Here is an 8,066-nt window from a genome sequence, read left to right as displayed (position 1 = left end):
ATATACTTGATTATGCTCAACAATGTCAATTACAGCAAGCATCCAGTGATCCCTATAAATAATTAGTCAAGTATTCAAAATAATCAAACTCTTGACACTTTTGTTTTACATAAGGGTGAGTACTTACTCTTTGTAATATGGGGCAATGTAAAAATGGCTTTTCTTCTTTTTCATCAAGTTTGAAATATATGTTACCGCTCCCTCTGGTTCAAGGCTGCCTAGTTGTGAAGTCATTTCTGGACATAAGAATCCATATGTTTTCATGTCACAAACGCTAGACAAGTACCTGTAACAATATACATAGAAGTAGAACCAGCATGTACTTCAAATCATCATCTGCTTCAATGTAAAACTAGCTATGAGATGCTAACTTTAAATTCTCAGTCAATACATACCCAACAAAAGTCTGAATGACTGGAAGGGAGATCATTTCCATGTTCAACAATGCAGTAATGTCCTCCTTGGCGAGTCGCAGCCTTCGCTTACATCCTAGAACATCCTCGCTCAATTGCACATCGGTTACTTGAGTTTCGCCCATCATACTAACTACCTTGGGCAAGAATCGTCCAGAATCATATTTTTGTTCCAAAAGTGCTTTCAAATTATTGTTTGAACCAGCCACTGGATCATTTGTTTTACTTTTTGCACTTTCTACTTTTTTGGAATTAGTACTCTCATCAACTCTCTTCCGCTATTTGCATTTAGTCTTACTCATCACTGACTTTTCTCCTGCTTGTACTTCATGGTTTTTCTGAGATTCCTGGAAAGAAAAAGACGCAAACTGATTACTCACTGACAATGCAATTTTCAGCATGGTTCAATCAGAACCAACTTTTATGTGTTGAAGACGGGGTAAGATAAGGCTAGCCATATAATGTAACTTCAACTTTAAAATGACATCCATACCTCTAAGTAGCGCAAACTGACTAAGTTTCTCGGTCATTGAACAAATGAACCAATTGCCTCACCAACTGTAAAATGTTCTTCAATTGGTAGAGGTAATGGTGTGTCCTCCATATATTCCATGACAACGTTAATGCATACCCTTAACTCATCTGCTCCAAAGGCTCGACCGTGACATCTTGATGCCTGAGTTGGGGCCTTGAATACTCGTACAAGTGCGACCTTCTTCAACTGCGTATCTTTCACAACTAGCTCGCATTTAACTCCCTGAGGAACAACATCACAGCCAGCATAAAAAAAACAAGCTAAGGCCAGGTCTGCCCTAGCTTAATTAATACACTTGAAATCAACTTCAGGAATTACATAACAAAGAATCAGAATTAATTTACCTTTTTGCAATTCATCTCAACCTCAACCTCAGCATCTCTGCCTTTTTCTTTTTCAACCGAATAACTAACATTCCCATTTTTCTGTTGCTCCACCATCACTTCTATATCTTTATACATTTCTGCCCTCACTTGCTCTGTGACTTGCTCTGTGATCTGCTGAGTAAACTTCTCCGCAAATTCCTTTGACATTACTCCCTCACTTCAACTCCTTTTGCATTTGCCAAAATATTGCTTATGCCCCACTCGACCCCCAACACCTCTTACATGACCATAATGCTCATCAGTTCCAAGTGCTTTTGCTAATTCATCAACTTTTCCACTAGGTACAAACTCCCCTTTCTTGACCATTTCATTCACCATTTTCTGCAAATACAATACCATTATTAGCAGAAAAAACAAAAGAAATTAGTTGTAAAAATTCCTTAAAAAAAAAAAGAAAGAAAGAAATTTGCTGTAAACAAAATACTCACAAGGTCTTCTATTATTTTTTTTTTGTCTCAGAATTTAAACATTCACCATCTTTGTCTACTCTTCCCTCTATCCATAGGTCACCTCTTTTTAAAGTAGTTTGGGATTGACTACTTTCCCCTCAGTCGTCGACCTCATCAGCACCTCTGCCTTTTTCTTTCTCTTTCAGTTTTTTTTCCAATTTCCGCCTTGTGTTCCTATATCCTCCACGAGACATCCTGTGGGGGTATTTGTTCTTCAACTGCCTCTCTGCAGCAATCTTACTTATAGCCTGAAAATTTTAAATTACTTATCAAATATGATAATATTATTGCTAACTAAAAAATTAAAAAATATATTACATGTTAACTACTCACTTGAAATTCTGCCGTCATACGCTTCTCTTTAAACCTTTTCCATACCTCGGATATAATGTAAGGATACTTCTTTGTCGGATCAGTCTCAACAGACAACTTTATTTTTTTAGGAGGTTTTCCGTACACATACAACGAAGTCGACTTTGACTTAAAGTTTGTCCATGTGGTATTGGCAATGCTGATAACTTGCTTCTTCTTCGTATCTGGAACGTTGAAAATTGTCTGCAAAAAGCAAATGGCAGGTTGTAAACAGTCAGTTCTTACCAAAACCTCTTCCCAAAAATTGTCTACAAAAAGCAAATGGCAGGTTATAAACAGTCAGTTGACTTAAAGTATCTGTATGTGTTAATAAAAAGGTCTTAAGATGCAGTGGGTTCTTACCAAAACCTCTTCCCAAATCTTCAGCTTAAGATCCTCACCTACATGCTTCCATGTAGGAATATCAATCGGCACTTTTGCCCGTCCCATTAGACCGCGTAACTCGTATACTTAGCACCAATTTTATCAATTGGCTCACCAGCTTCATCAAATTGAACCTCAAGTTTTATCCCTTTATCACGTAATGCTGCCAAATCCTTCATAAGTACTACGCTTTTGCTCTTTCTTTTAGGGACAAGAAATGCGCGATTGAAGAAGACACATCGACTGCATCAAGAAATTATTTATATTGTTAAACAATGCAGGATACTTGGTTTGATAGAATTATACTTGTATAAAAGTAAAGTAATGTTAAAATGATGGAGGAAACTATGAGGGAAAGAGCATTCGATAAATTAACTTCAATGTGTCCTTGCTAAAGACAATGGAACAAGCAAAACATATGAGGATGCAAAAAAAAAAAAAAAAAAAAAAAAAAAAAAAAAATAAGCAGGTCTGCCTTTTTACAAAACAGACTGTAAAAAGGTAACTAGATAAAAATCATCTTCTACATAAGCAGGTCTATTATTCCCATAACCCTTCGTCATGATCATCTCGTAGATAAAAATCATCTACATCGTCAGTAGTGGTAGAAGACGACAATCCAGAAGAAAAAGGAGGAAATTCGTCATCCACTTCATCCATGACTTCTTTACCCACAAACTTCTTCTTACCATGAAGAACAATAGACCACTTTTCATCCGCTGGATCTTTAATATAAAATATTTGTTTGGCCTGACTAGCCATAATGAATGGCTCCGATTTGTATCCTTGACGTGCTAAATCTACCAATGTGAATCCCATCTCATCTATTCGAACACCCTTATTACGATCAACCCACATACAACGAAAAACAGGTATCATAAACTGAGCATAGTCCAGCTCCCAAATTTCATTAATGACCCCAAAATATGGTTGAGCATCATAAGCAGGTGTATTATCTTTAGCACTAGCAACACTCATTGATATGGCCATCAAAGCTATTCCACTATTTTGCATAGTACTTCTATCATCTTGAGCCTTAGTGTAGAATGAATACCCATTGATGTCATAACCTTGATAAGATAACACGTTCAAACCAGGTCCATGGGCTAACCACCTTACTTCCTCGGATACTTTCTCACGGTCGTTTTCCAGCTCAATATCTACTTCATTAGTAAAGCATTTAAGAAATGATCGATTATGCTCCATTGTTAACCACCTTTCTCCCTTAGAAGGATTTTGTGCACTTAGAAGGGTTTGACGCTTCTCTAAATACGGATGTACATCGACCATGTGTTGGAGAATATAGAAGTGTGCCTGGTCAAGGGTATCTCAGTTAATAGTGACTACGGCTTTTCCCAGCGTACCTTATCCCTCTATTCTTCCTTCGTGTCGAGATGTCGGAAGGCCAATAGATTCAACATCTGACAGGTAGTCAGTTACAAACTCTAGCGCCTCTTTTGCCACATACCCCTGAATCATGCACCTTTCTGGCCTATTTTGGTTTCTTACGTAGCCGCCTAAGGGTTTCATATATCGCTCAAATGGATACATATTTCTTAAAAATACTGGTCCACAAATTTTAATTTCTCTCACCAAATGTACTACTAAATGCTGCATTATATCGAAAAAGGAAGGAGGAAAAAACATCTCAAGTTCACACATAGTTATAACAACATCTCGTTGTAATGTATTCACGGTATCTGAGTCAACAACTTTGCTAAATATTGCATTGAAAAAATAGCAAAGTCTAGTAATAGCTCCTCGAACATGATTAGGCAGAACTCCACGAAGAGCTACTGGAAGTAATTGTTGCATTAAAGTGTGACAATCATGTGATTTCAATCCTACCAGTTTTAACTATTTCAAAGACACAAGATTTCTAATGTTCGATGAATAGCCTTGCGGAACCTTCACCCCATGTAAACATTCACACACACTTTTTTTCTCCTTTCGTGACAAAGTAAAACAAGCTGGGGGTAAATAGGTTCTTGAACCTCTAATTTGTGGTGCTAATTCTGGTCGTATCTTTTGTGGAAACATATCTTCTCTAGCATTGACACCATCCTTACTTTTACCAGGGATGTTGAGAAGTGTGCCAATGAGGCTATCACACACATTTTTCTCCACGTGCATGACATCAATACAATGTCTCACGGACAAATGCTTCTAATATGGTAAATCCCAGAATATGGACTTCTTTTTGTATAAGGTCCCATTACTTGGCTTCTTATATGGTTTTCCAAAATTATTTTCAATGTTTTTCACTTTTTCATAAACCTCTCTCCCACTTAAAATCTTTGGAGGGTTTCTAAGTTCTTGTTTCCCATTAAAAGGATTCATTTTTTTTCTATAAAGGGTGTGACCGGCGGAGTACTCTGTTGGAATATGTGTCCTCCGAAAATAATGCGATCACAACTGCCGATCATGATGATCACATGTTTAAGTCTCATTTTAAGAATACAATTGGGAAGTAATATTTTACTGTCAACTGGTCCACACATATCGGTAATGATTGGCTGACTAGAGTTTGACAAAGATCTTGTCGTGCGACGGTGGTGATCAGTTGATCCCCTTAGGTCATACCTAAAGGGTAACACTCTTAATTGATTATTTAATTAATCGTATGACGATACGGGTTAATTAAATTACTTAAAATTGACGGACGATTTTAGAAGTAATATTTACGTATCTCATTATAATTTGATTAAATAAGATACGGTCTAAGTGATCGAATTGTTTTATTACTTAGATGAAATTATTGTTTACAGAAACAATTGAATTTGAATGAATAATTTATTATAAATACAAGATGTTGTGATTTATAATTGGTAAATCATTTTGGTACAAGTAATTATGAATTACTAAGTCGATTTTGTACATGACGTATTTTTATTAATGCGTTGATTTTTAATATGTTAAAAAATGCATAACAATTTTACATGACTTGTGACATGTGACAAATTGACAAATTGACAAAGATAAAATAGAATCCATTTTATCTTAAATGGACCGAAATAGAGGGTGTATTAGACTAAATATTGTGTTGATTAATTTTAAGTGGAAAGCATAATCATTTACCTAATTGCTAGCCATGCATACCTAGTTGCTCTTGTGAAGAACATCTTGATCATGCATTGGCCCCTTTACCCTCCCCCTACCCGGTTTTCCTTATAGAAAAGACCAAAGGGTTTTCTCTATAATTTAACCTAATATACTACATCATTAGTTAGTGTATTATTCATTCTAACATCATCTAAAATATAGAGTTTTAGAGAGATAAAATTACTTCTTGTCCCTTCTCTTAACCGAAAATTAAGAGACCAAAACCAATATTTTTGGGTCAATTTTATTTAGATTAATATTGTTCTAGTATTAATAATATTAATTTTATTAAGAGGTTATCTTGGGTATTATTCCCTGGGGGGGGGGGGGATTCTAAACTTGAATCCTTTGTTCATCCAATTTTAGGAGAGCGCAAGAACAAGTGAGTAGGAGAACTCATTTGTGCCCAATAATCCGAAATTTCTATTGTAAGAATGACGATTTCTTCTTTATCTTTATTCATGTTTGCATGCATAAGATCTAAATTAATTTTATGACTAAATTAAATTGTAACATATAAGAATATGTTGTATTATGAGATATAGATTTCTAACAAGTGGTATCAGAGCCTTAGGTTGTTTGCATGCAAATCGGTTATAGTTTTCCCGAGTTATACGATTAACAAATAAAACTTATAAATTTGTGTTTATTATGATATATCATGAAATCAATTATGCATGTTAAAGTTTCTGGTCCTAAAATGTATTTAGGATATTTTGGTTAATTTATAGATTTTTATTGTTCATTTTTAATAATAATGGCATTAAAATGTGATTTTATGATAAAAATGTCATTTTTGGACTAAAATTAGCTAAACTTTGATTTTTCTAGTGGTTTTTGGATATGTTTTCACATATATTATATTTGGATGACCTGTAAATTTTCATAATTTTATGAGTTCTTATGCTCGAAATATGGATTTTTCATGATAAAATCGGATTTAAATAGAAAAATAGGTTAATATGAGTTATATTTCGAATCTGGTCATAGAAATTTAGTATGTTGTCACATGAAATTTTACAAGACGTGTGTAAAATAATTGGCTATAATAAAGTCTTTATGCATGATTTATGATTTTTTGATGAAAAATAACATAAATAGTGACTTTAATTAGTGAAAATTGCTAAAACATACTTCATGACTAAGGAAAAACGTCACATGTTGCATTTTATCATATGTTTCAGATCTAAAAGTGAAAAGTAAATTAATATAATTTTTCTCATAATTTTATGATAATATTTGATAAATCCGATAAACTGCAACATTGTTTTTCTCGATAAATTTCGAAATTTTTAACCTAAGTTTTTGAATATTATGAGTGTCATGGTATTTTTCCAGAATGTTCATGAGTTTAAAATTTCAAATTTTGAATTTATTTGAAATTTTTGTGATTTATTTGAAGTTTATGGCATTTTATTGTAATTTTGAGTCCATTTATGAACAATTTTAAGAAATATAAGTTAATTATTGTCAATATGTTAGTGGAGACTAATTTTGAGTCCTAAGTTAGTTAGGGTAATTAACTTGTGCATAAATATGATTTTATGTAATTTATTGTGATTTTAAAAGGTTGAATCACGCAAATCCGTAAAAACTAATTAATATACGATAATGGCTCCTTCAAGGCGATTTAGCACAAAATTGGGCATGTTCATACATATTATAATGCTGCATTTTATTTATGATTGTCATAATTTTATTTTATGTAATTTTTGAATTATGTAATTTTGCTTAGTATGCCCTTAGTTTTTAATTGGTATTACCCGAAATGTATGGGAATATAGATTCGGTTGTAATTTATTGTGATCTCGTATCACCGTTTAGTAATTTAATAGATTTATTTTATTTTTAATTACAAATGTATAATAGGAAATTATGTAATTTGTTATGTAATTTATTTATTCCGGAGTTCCTTGAAGACGGTGCCACTCGAGAAGGCGATCCATTAAAGACGGTGTTACCTCGAGATGCGTGTCAAGACCGAAGTTCAAGGGACCAATGGAGTTGGTTTCCGAATTTGTAATAGTTTATTAGATTTACTATTTTAGGAAGGCCATACTAGGATTTATTTTTATGCTTTGCATTTTATTTATACGTTGCATGCATCGCTAAATCGCCGTAACTAAAACATGTATTATCATTAAATCGAGTATATCGACCGTGTCAATTACAATTATCGTAGTTCACCGCTTTAGTTCACTTAAAACGTGATAGATGATAAATTGACATGACCTCTCGCTAAAATAAACAATTGAGACTTAGCCTTACCAAAAAGTAGAAACCATGAAAACCTATTTCGTGAGGGAGTGCACTCGGCCATACCGGGGTACAAACCTTGTTACGTAGCGGAAGTGGGTGATAAATGTCTATCCACCGAATTCATGTTGATAAGGGATGAATCGGCTACACCGTGCCCAAGTTAATGTGGATTTGGATCATGGACACA

The sequence above is a fragment of the Silene latifolia genome, chromosome 7 (genome assembly GCF_048544455.1).
Source record: "Silene latifolia isolate original U9 population chromosome 7, ASM4854445v1, whole genome shotgun sequence".
NCBI classification, from domain to species: Eukaryota; Viridiplantae; Streptophyta; class Magnoliopsida; order Caryophyllales; family Caryophyllaceae; genus Silene; species Silene latifolia.
The sequence above is the reverse complement of the archived record's forward strand: the minus strand, read 5'-3'. Positions refer to the sequence as shown.